At 44.9% G+C, this 11,017-nt stretch overlaps 1 pseudogene across 1 annotated transcript; it reads right to left on the bottom strand.

The window, feature by feature from the left end:
* Nucleotides 1-7,628: 7,628 nt before the first annotated feature.
* On the bottom strand, nucleotides 7,629-8,291 carry LOC114908001 (annotated as a pseudogene). The gene has a single exon (XR_003796834.1). The product of XR_003796834.1 is annotated as a eukaryotic translation initiation factor 4E pseudogene (transcript).
* Nucleotides 8,292-11,017: the final 2,726 nt, after the last annotated feature.

The following is an 11,017-nucleotide window of genomic DNA, read 5'->3' as shown; positions in this document are numbered from 1 at the left end:
TTTTTTGTGGTACGCGGGCCTCTCACTGTTGTGGCCTCTCCCGTTGCGGAGCACAGGCTCCGGACGCGCAGGCTCAGCGGCCATGGCTCACGGGCCCAGCCGCTCCGCGGCACGTGGGATCTTCCCGGACTGGGGCACAAACCCGTGTCCCCTGCATCGGCAGGCGGACTCTCAACCACTGCGCCACCAGGGAAGCCCAGCAGCTAAGTTTTATGAACACTTGAGGTTTCATAGTTTGAATCCGCAGATGAAGCGAATGAAAGGGACATTGTGTAATCACCTCATAATCTGTTATGTCATTTGTCAGCCACTGCAGCAAAATCAAAGCTTCTTCACCATGGCAGTGACTTTTAGAGCCATCCCTGTAAAGTTTTCTCCTTGAGGAATTTTCTGAAGCACAAATTCAGTGGCCATTTCTGAAACTGACCATCCAAGGTTTCTGTAGAGCCGGGGTCAGCAAGCTACAAGCTGAGAGCAAAATCTGTCCTGCCGACCTATTTCTGTAAATAGAGTTTCGCTGGAACACAGCTCTGCTCATTCGCTCACATGCTGCCCATGGCTATTTCTCTGCTCCAACAGCAGAGTCGAGTAGTTGCAGCAAAGACTTGACAGCCCACAGAGCCTGAAACATTTACTATTTGGCCATTCACAGAAAAAGTTTGCTGACTCCTACTGTAGAGAGTAGACTGGGTAAATTGGCATGCACATAAACTGGGGGTACGGGGCAGGAACGCTTCTGGTTGTGATAGGATCCTTCCTGGAGTCTGGGTCTGGAGACCCCAGGTGTGGATGGGGCTTCAGTTATGGCTAGATTCATGGGCTCAAGGATGTCACCAGGACTCTCATTCTCAACCTCTTGCCTCTGCTTTCCTCTGTATTGGCTTTATTCTTAGGGAGGCTTTCTTTAAGGTATAAAAGATAGCCAACAGCAGATCTGGGCTTACATGGTCCTTAGTTTTTATAACTGCTGAAGGAAACAGATTGTCTTTCTCCCAGCATCTGTTGTAACCCACATCCCAATTCCATAGGACTCTCATTGAGCTGGGTGCCCAACCTGGACCAGTTTTTGTGCTCAGGAGGGTATTAGGATCTGTACTGAGTGAGCATTTGTGTCGTAGATCCATCTTCTACTCACGAACTGGGGAGAGAAGGACCATGCATTTGCAGCCCTACCAGCTCGGGGAAGAGTGGTTTCCGATAGGAATCAAAGGGAAACGAAGAATTGTTGGAAAATTTGGAGACAGCCTAGAATCTAAGAATTCTTGAGAGGCTTATATTTGTCCTATTTTACCTCTCAGTATGATTTCTTCCAGATGCTGAATCTTCCACCTCTACGACCTCTCCTGCACCTTGCAGCCCCTGTCTTCTTCTATAACTGCTTGGTGTGTGCTGCTCATAATGTCTGTTCTTTCATTGCCTCCAAGTTCAATTAAAAAAGGTTTTTGTATGGTGCAGACTCTACCGTGAGCATGCAGTATTTGAGGGCAAAAATAACTCAGCACAGTATGGCAGAGACAACTTAAAATTTAATGTCAGTCACTACTCCCAAGAAAACATAACCATTCCTCACCATAGTGAATTTTTTTCTAACCCTGTGCCCCTCTAATGCCCCAGCTCACCACCATATTCTTGGTCAATTCTTCCCCTTAAGACCTTTCTTCTCACTAAACTCCAGACTCCCAACATCTCAAAGTTTGTGACGTATTTTGCTCCGACTGGTTTTACTGTCTCTATCCCGCCTCAAAGTAGGCTCCAGAACAATTTCTACCCCCCAAACTTGTTAAGGATCTGTGAGAAACAAAATGTAGCCTTGCAAGGTGATCAACTTAACAATAGTAACAAAAGTTTTGAAAGTACTGTGCCATTGTCACCATGATTGTAGCAGAAGGGAGAAAGGAAAGGGGAGGGGACTGGGAAAAGGGAGACAGGAAAGGGGAGGGGACTGGGAAAAGGGAGAAAGGAAAGGGGAGGGGACTGGGAAGGATATTATTTGCTTTCACATGTATATTATTAATGAAAATGCATATTAAAAAGCATTATTATTTGCTTTTAATATGCATTAAAAGCATTTTTAATAAAAATATTCATATTAAAAATGAAAATAGGAATGCATATTATTCTTACATTTACAAAATTGCATTCTTCATAAATGGTTTTTCCTATAAAGAAAACTTCACTATATTATCAGTAAAGTATATAAGGCTCATGTGGCCAAAATCGGGCATGATTTGCCTTTCTTTTTCAATGAGAAGAACGTCTTAGGCAGTCACTGGTCCAAGAAGGTGGAGGAGATCTGAATCCAACTCACAATCCAGAGGAGTGTAGGAGGAGCCCATTCTAGATCAGTTGAAGCTCAGGTATCCTGCAGAATGAGAAAAATGTTTGTTGTTATAAGCTATTAAACTTTCATGGATGCTTGTTACACATTATCATTGCAGTAGTAGCTGACTGATACATTGAGGCTGAGGGTCAAACTCAGTCTGTGCCCACAGCCCTTGCTTTTTTCTGTGCCACACCCTCTTCTTGCCTCTAAGGACACTTATTTTTGTCTTAGCATACTGATGCCTTTTTTCTCTTCCTCCTGTTAGACCTTCAGTTCCTGGAGGACAGAAAATTCATTTCTGCCATCTCCCCGCCCATACCTAGCATAAATCTCTGTACCTTATTGCTGTTCAAGACAGATTTTGGATAAATGGTAAATTTGAGGTTCATGGAGGTGATAGCCACAGATGGAAATTACGTCCTAATTATCTGCTGGTAAATAGAAATCACTGGTCTCACGTGGAACCAGGTGAGATTTAGAAATGGATTGGCACAAACTCATCTCCCTAATAATGACGGGGCTTAGACCTGGCTGCAGAAATAGTGAGGTGAACCACAGTAATTTTCTTCTAACACTAATGGTCTCCCCATTATCTCACCTTAGTGCATGGTGAAAGGTATTTCTGGGTTCATCTGCAAGGGTTTGTGATTAGAGTAAAAGACTGTATCAAAATGAAAATAGTTTACAGGTAGCGCTCTCTGCTTGCCCAAGAAAGCCATCCTGTCTACTGGGAAAACTGGGGAGCGCTCTTTTCTGTAACGTAACTCTTTTCATTTCCTGGCTTTAGTCAAATAGGCGTCCTTAAAATGGCCCAAAGCATGACCTGTTGGTATGTGATATGCTGCCGCACCTGTGTTGCTGTATGACTTCTGGGGGGACTTAACTGTTCGAACAAAAATGTATCTCCAACTATAAAGATGGAAATAAAATACAAAAGAGCAGCATGGTACCTTGCTCCTTCTTGGAGTAACACACAAAGTATTGAGCAGATCAAGGCGGGAATCTTAACAGGTCAAAGATACATGGGGGTGGAGCGGCTACAAAAAGTCAGCTCACCCAGAGCATGGTGTGATGATTCTTAGTTTGATCCTGAAATAACTTTGGCTGTTTTTAGTCAAATGGTAGTAAAAATAGGAAAGGTTATCACAGAACAGAAAGGCTCAAAGTAGGGCTGTGATCGTCTCTTGTCAGGTGATACCAAGGAGAACAGATATGGAACTCTCCAGTATGTTCAAACCATCTCTGCCTTGGCAAAACTGAAGGACATGGCAGGACCTCAGAAAAGAGAGAGGATGAGAGAGTTTTAGCACCTGGCTGGGGTCAAAGAGGAGATTAGATGTGTCTTGGTTATGCCTAGGCTCCTTAGAAAACTTTTGCAGTGACTTCATTTGCAAGAGAACAGGAATGAGGTCTAAAAAATGTCACTTGTGCCCCTTTATTGTGACATAAAGCCCTCTTAATCCCCTCAGAGCCTTCCGGCATAGAGTTTGGTTCAAGGTATGAGTTTCTGAGGTAGAGACTGAAGGCACTTCAAAAAAACCTACTAGAGTGTTAGAACATCTCAGTGCTGGTCAGCTGGTCTAACTCCTTGCCGTACTACGGGACAGTTCATCCAGTGATTCCACGGGAGTCCAGCTTGCGACCTTCAGCCTCGCAGGACCGGAAGTTCACTCCTATTGCTGATTTATGGGGACATGAGTAACAGAGAAATTGAGCCATTCAGATATTACTGCAAATGTACAGATCGATATGGGGAATTGGAGCAGTCAAGGAGAATACTCAAGTTTGCCTAAACCAGGATATCTTAAAATCTCTGACCCATTCGCATTATTCTTTCAACAAATACTCTCTGGGTGCCTGCTGAGTGCTGGCCGTGCAGGAGACCATGCTAGAGGCTGTAATTTGTGGTAAACAAAACAGACTGCCCTGTGTCCTTGGGACTCATATCCTAGGAGGTCAGACAAGTCAGTACATAAGATGATTTCAGATAGTGGAAAAACAGTACAAGTCATTTAAAACAGGATTGTAAGAGTGAACAGAGGTGCTACCTGTGATGTTTTGTGGTGTTCCGGTCCCTGGTTCCATTTGTTCCTGAGGACCAGCTGTAACTATTGGTTCGATTACGAGCAGGACCTCTGAATCCCTTTGTTTGTATATGAGAGTGCCAGTTGGGTTTCTGCCATTTCCAGTACGAGTCTTGACTCATGTACTTCATGACTAATAAAGGAAGGTCTGGACTCCTGAGCCTGCCATTGGAGGCCCCTCTCAAGCTGGTCCCAGCTGGCATTTGCAGCCCTAATTCTCACTGTATCCCCAAAGCACCTTCTACTCCCCCTGACACAGCTAGTCCCCTTCTGCCGTGCCTGCCTTATACAGGAGGACAGAGAAAGTGCTTTGGAACCTTCTACTGGGGCCTTTAGTGCCTCCCATTGTCTGGATTTACCCCTTCCCCAATCCCCTGGCCGATGTGTCCATCTGCGAAATAAAAGTGGTCTTCATGGCCCCATTTATAACTCCCCTCCTCCAGGAATATGTCAAACGCTTCAGCTAAAATGAATCTTCTCGTTGCACGTTGAGCCTCTGTCAAAGCATTTAATAAAATTTGCCTTGCAGTGTAATTACTTACATTATGGGTCTAATTGCACATATGAATCCCTGAAGAATGGAATCTCTGCATTTAAAAACTTTTAACTTTGTACTGTCTTCAATGCTTGGCAACACAAATTGAATTTGCATCTCTGATATAGAAATACCCTAGAGGTATCAAGTGCTATAAAGAGTTCAGGGTAAGAAACACAAGAGCAACCCTATTTTTTGTGTTCTCTGTGTCAGGCATTGCATAATGCTTGAGGCACAGCATGTAATTCTTGTTTTGGCTAACATAGGGTTAACTTCTCTAACAGGCAAATCCTGGAGTATAGTGGTTTATTTCTTGCATTTTCTCAAGCCCAGGATTTGAATTTGATGGACCGTTCTCCTCTCCAGAAAGATTGAAAGACCAGGTGTCTTGCACTTTCTGGTGTGGCAGCAGGTAGAGCCTAACGCCATTTGCCGGGTTGAAGCCTCTGCATCAAGAGGCTTGTTGTGTTTGTGAGTGTGGAGAGCTACCTGCAGACTCTGGTGGGCCAGGCCTTGAGGTGGTGGGAGGCACTTCTTCTCAGTGTATTGGTTAGAACTTGATCACGTGATCCCATCTCGGCGCAGAGAGGCCTGGGAAGTAGGGTCCCTGGCTCAGCCGTGCTCCCAGCATGGCTGTACTCTGTGGGGAGGGAGCGTGATCCTTGGTGCCCAGCCAGCCGTTTATGCTGTAATCATTATAACGACCCTATGAGACGCGTTCTGTTTTTATTCTCCTCTTATAGGTCAGGAGCTTGGAGAAGAGAGATGAAGTGGCTTGTTGACAGTGTCCTACTAGAAAGTTCAGAACCGGGTTAGAACCCAGGTCTCTGTGCCTTTTAGAAGCTGCCTTGGCACTGATACATAAGGCAGCATTTCTCTTTGCTGCTCACTCTGCTGCATCGCCCAGGTTGCGAAAAATGTGTTCTCACATCAGTCTCCCGCTATCGAGCATGCTCAGTAAACCTTCCGGCATCTCTGTCAAAGCATCCCCTTCTATGTAGGTATTTGTGGTCTCTGAGCATGGCAGGACCCATTATCCCCTGTGTGGCCAGACCCTGTACCCTGTCTCATCCACCCCTCTGGTCTGCTGCGTCCAGGCCCACAGCGTATGCTCTCTTGGTTTACACTTGATGGATTGTGATGTCCGACAGCTGTGGATCCACTGCTCAGCACATGGAGACACGGCTCTGGGGGGAGGCGTGTATCTCGTCTCGGGGGAGGATTTGGTAGAGGGTGCAGGGGAAGAGAATGGGAGAAGGAGCCGGTCTTCTTTTTCTCAGGATGACGTGCGTTTCAATCAGTATTGAAGAGTAAACAGGCATGAAAAACAATAGACACAGTTCAGCCCATAGCTTGTAATTGCTCTTCCAGGAAGGAGTGCTGGAACTAGGCTTCACTGTTGGCTCTTAAGTTTCATATAATAAACCATCCGTGGATTTATTATTTTTTGTGAGACTCTCCTCTGTGTCCCCATGTTCCATGCTGTGGAAGATTCAGAAGGAGTTTCACTAGTTAAGGTCTTAGCTGACATTCTCTTTTGGGGAGGTGAAGCATCGGTACACAATGACAGTAGGTGGCTGCTTTTCACCTAAAGGCACTCCGCAGCTGTGGGCGGCGCTGGTGACCAGGGCAGGGAGGTGTCTATGTGCACTGAAACAGCCAGCAAAGGCTTCCTGGAGGAGGAAGGGCTTGCTTTTTTTTTTTTGTCTAAAAGACAATTCACTGTACACATGCTATTTACAGTTTTCTACAGTGTCTTAATATGAATGGGACCACTTTTCTACTTGAGCCATTTTTTAACCAAAGCAAAATAACCTAAGTATAACAAAGTGTTAAAATACAGCATAAAGATACAAAAACAGGCATACTGATTCTAATTAGGAAGGTAATTATGATGATACACTTTTTATAATCTACAACTACATTTAGGAAATCACACAGACATAGATCACTGATTTGAATGAAATGCATACATTTGTAGTAAAGCTTTGTAGTTACAAAAAACCCCCCAAAAAACTACCAAAGAATGCACAAAATTAATCTTTTTTCCACCTTTGTGTCATATTCCTGGATCCTTCACCAGTATTACATGAGGAGAAAAACAAAAGCAAAACAAATGAAAAACTGAAACCAGAATCACTGATGTTATCAAGTAGGGAAACAAATAAATTAAAATCTAGCAGCCATCAGCAAGAGTACAGCACAGACAATGCTGTAAAAAGAAAGAAAGACAATTGTTAGAAAACTGCATGTATCATACTCTTTCAAACGAGCAAAATAAGCTCTTGCATACAATGGAACATAAACAGAATCGTTCTCTTGTGAGGCATAGAAATGCAAATTCTTTTCTTTAATATTGTGCATGGGCCAAATGTGTTTGTAATGTTTAATTCTATTAAGCTATTACAGAGTGGGCCAGGAACACATTTATGGATTCTGGGGATGATGTGTGCTATACTTCTTTGATTGGGATAGTGGACACTCTAGCCAAAATTTAAAAAATACATGTATATGAACACAGAAAAATAAGACAAAGGCGAATGAGACTTCTCTTATATCTTAGCAACATTTAGATGGAAATCAAATTTAAATGCAGTCCCCTCTGCTTTTGAAGAGGCTTTGGTTCAGCTCCCAAATCTCGACTGCTTGACGCATTCTCACACGGGAAGACTCAGAAGGTGTCTTCTTAAACAGCAAACCTATTTTTAGTGGTGGAGCCGCTCTGAGTAGCTGTGTCTGCATGGGACTGGTAACCAATCACTATCCTTGGAGGAAGACCTCACCTTTCCTTGTCTACCCTCCCTATATGTGTAACAGCTTCTCAGTTTTCACATTCAGTAGTCCACATTGCTGTTTTTTCACCTTTAGCTCTAACGTTAACAGCTCCACAGACGTCATCACTGTAGTCGTCAAAAGACTCTCCAGTAAGGTACAGCAGTGTCTCTAGCCGAAAGCAGTCGAGGTCACTTGGTCTCTGCTGTTTGTTCAATGTAATTAGCCATCGTCCTCCTCGTTTGTTTTGCTCATCTTCCCACGTAGGCTCAATACCATCCTTAAAAAGTGCGTAGTCACAGCCAGGCATTAAACTGCTAGACAACTGGATATGGTTGTACAGAGCCCAGAAGTCTTCAACAGCATCAGACTTAGAGATCAGCCGAAGGTTTGCTTGCCAAGTTTTGCTTTTATCATTTAAAAAAATCCAGAGTGTCCATCTGTTCTGTAAAGGATGTTTAATATAGTGTTCTGGGTTAGCAACCTCCCGACGAGATTCTGTTTTCTCTTCTTCTGTAGGTGGGGGATTAGGTGTAGGGGTGGTTTCCAGTTCCACAGTCACCATCTTAGATGGATCTCGAAGAGCTTGCTTTGAAGCTGGAGAGGTGGGATGGATTTAAATAGATGGACAAGAAATGGCAGAGCATTTCTGGCCAAGAGGAAAAAGACAGACTTGTTGGGGCTGAATGAATAGAGGTGCAGTCAGGGTGGGGATGAGACCTGCCCCGTTGCATCAGAGGCTGTGGCTGGGGAAGCAGCAGGGGATGGTGGGGGGGCGGTTGGGGAGATTGAGAGGGTAAAAGGGGTCAGAGGGCAAAGTATCATTAGAAGATGACTGGAGAAGTTTCAGTAACCGAGCCTAGGGTCCCACTTGCTACTGTGTCTTCCCAGGAGGGCTTGTTCTTCCTTGATAGGTTAGAGGTAGGACCAGGGCACCAGTCAGAAAGCTTGGCTTTGTCAGGCCCTGGTGCACATTGAAGGGGAAGAATTTAAGAAGAGTTATTCATCGTGGGCCCCTGTAACCCTTGTCCTTCTGTCCTTCTCTGCCCTGAACCATCAGCACCACCATCACCTCTGCAGATAACGCATCCCTCCAGTTCCCACTCCTGGGAATGTCCGTGCCTGAGACCGGGTGTGTCAGAGAACATCATTCTTTCATGCTTTCCCAGATTTTCATGCTGTCCTAGGGACAGGTTCTCGAAAAGTGACTAAGCTTGAACATACGTCAAACCAGTTGGGTGAGTGTAAAGCTTGATTCAGTTTGGTTTCACAAAGTGAAACAATGCGCCATGTCTTGCCTTTTAACATTTTAGGGTTATTGGTGCTGCTTTGATCCTGAGCCCGGGCGGCCAGTGCTGGGAGTACATCCCCTCTGTCATCCCTTCGGAGCCCTTTGCTGTTTTGACCACACTGTCTTCCAGGGCGCCTTCCCTCCTGACCCAAGTTTGTTTTCATGGGAAACAGACCCTGAAGCAGGAATTGAGAGCAGGAGGTTCCCTGGGAGGGGTGCATAACCTTGGGCAAGGATTCTTCCCTGGCCAAGGGCGATTCCTGGGCAGGATTGCAGCTGGGGAATGAGACCTTTGAACTTGAAAGGGGGGATGGGGAGTGGGGGGAGTTGTCTGGGCAGGACAGTGCAGCAGCCACTATAGCTCCCAGCAGCCAGAACTTGAGTTCTCTCAGCAAAGAGACCCTCAGGCTGCTGGACCCCCTTTGCCATTTCCTTCAGAAAGCCCGGAAGTACCTGGGAATCTACATACCCCAGGGCAGCCGCTAACCAATGACAAACACAAACACCCGGCTTCCTTTACTACCATGGTGACCGTTCTGAAGTGTGACCCAAGTTGTCTCCAGAGCTCCCCACTGGGACTGAGCCATGGTCCCCTCCATGGGATGGATACTTGCCTGATGTCCCCCTCTTGTTTCGTCCCCTTACCTCTGGGTCCCATGTCCCCATTCAGATAGTGCCTGTTTTTTTTGTTTTTTGTTTTTTCCTGGAAATGCTTCATAACAACTCACTTTCTCCTGAGTTCTGCGGTCAGCTTTGTCTGTTCTGGGGAAATTGATCCAAGACAACCGCTTTGTGACCCTTGAGTATGTTACTGAACCTCGCTAAGCCTCAGTTTCCTCATCTGTAGAGTAAGCACACCAGTGACAATGGATGTGTGGGATTGTTGTTTAAGCTCTGAGAACACACCCGGCCCGAAGCAAGTCCTGAGTAACGACAGCTGTTATTAACTGAACAGTGATACTCTCAGGTTTCGGCTAGAAGAGCCAGATACTGCCTCATTTTGGCTGAAAAGTGTGAGCTTTGCGTCCTCTATGATTGGACTGGAAACTCCTACACCTGAGGTCCTCTTTCCTCATTGTTTCAGCTTCAGTGGCAAGTTATCAGCTGCCCTTTTTTGTTTCTTTCACTGTGAAAGGAGAAAATCCCTGAAGGAAAGGTACTGAGTGTTCTTTTGAGTTTCTGTATATTGAGTTTCCTGATAGCCTCTCCAAATAAAGAACCTCTTGAACTAATTAAGCTAATTGGAGATGAAGCTGGCTCATTTTCACATGCTGCTCCAGGGAAAGTGCCTGGTATTTAAGAATGTAAATTTCACTAAGGTTTTAAACTGCGTTTTGCACTGGGGATCTTGGCGGTCGGGGTCTTCACTTGGAATTGGTGAGGAAAAGCAAGGGCTCGTCATCCCTGGGGTCACCTTCGCCCTGGATCCAGCTCTCCTGTCCCATCCTTGTTGACAGGGCCCGTTGCTCCGCCACCATGGCTGGTGTGGTGACCAGAAACCACATGGGTGACCCTTGAGAACTGATGGCTCCGCAGGACCACCCTTGGCTGCAGTCCCTCAGTCTCAGCCGCCTAGAGTGGGTCTGGCGTATCATTTTGAATTTGTCAAGGTGGCTCTGCTTGGTTGACTGTGGCTGCCTGAAGAGCTGTGTTAAAGAGGATTCCGAGTTCTTCTTTGGCTTCCCTGAAGAAGAGAGCAGAGATTATTAGTAACATCTGTTGTGAATATTGAGTAGGCAGTGATGGTGTGTGTTTGCGAGACTGGTGTAGAGTTACATGTTTCTGCAGAGATTCCAAGTTTTCTATGGGTAATAAAAGTTTCCTGTTATTTTATATAATACTATATTATATTTTGTATATTGTATTTTATTATAACTTGGAATATATTCAGATATATTCATATTTGTAATTATAACATATAAAGTAAAAATATATATAATATAAAATATATAATAACATACACAGGGATGTATCCCATATTTATATACATATATATATGAATCCCAAAAGGT

Source organism: Monodon monoceros, unplaced genomic scaffold, assembly GCF_005190385.1.
Source record: "Monodon monoceros isolate NGI ecotype Baffin Bay Population unplaced genomic scaffold, NGI_Narwhal_1 Super_Scaffold_3, whole genome shotgun sequence".
In the NCBI taxonomy this organism is placed as follows: domain Eukaryota; kingdom Metazoa; phylum Chordata; class Mammalia; order Artiodactyla; family Monodontidae; genus Monodon; species Monodon monoceros.
The sequence above is the reverse complement of the archived record's forward strand: the minus strand, read 5'-3'. Positions and strand labels throughout refer to the sequence as shown.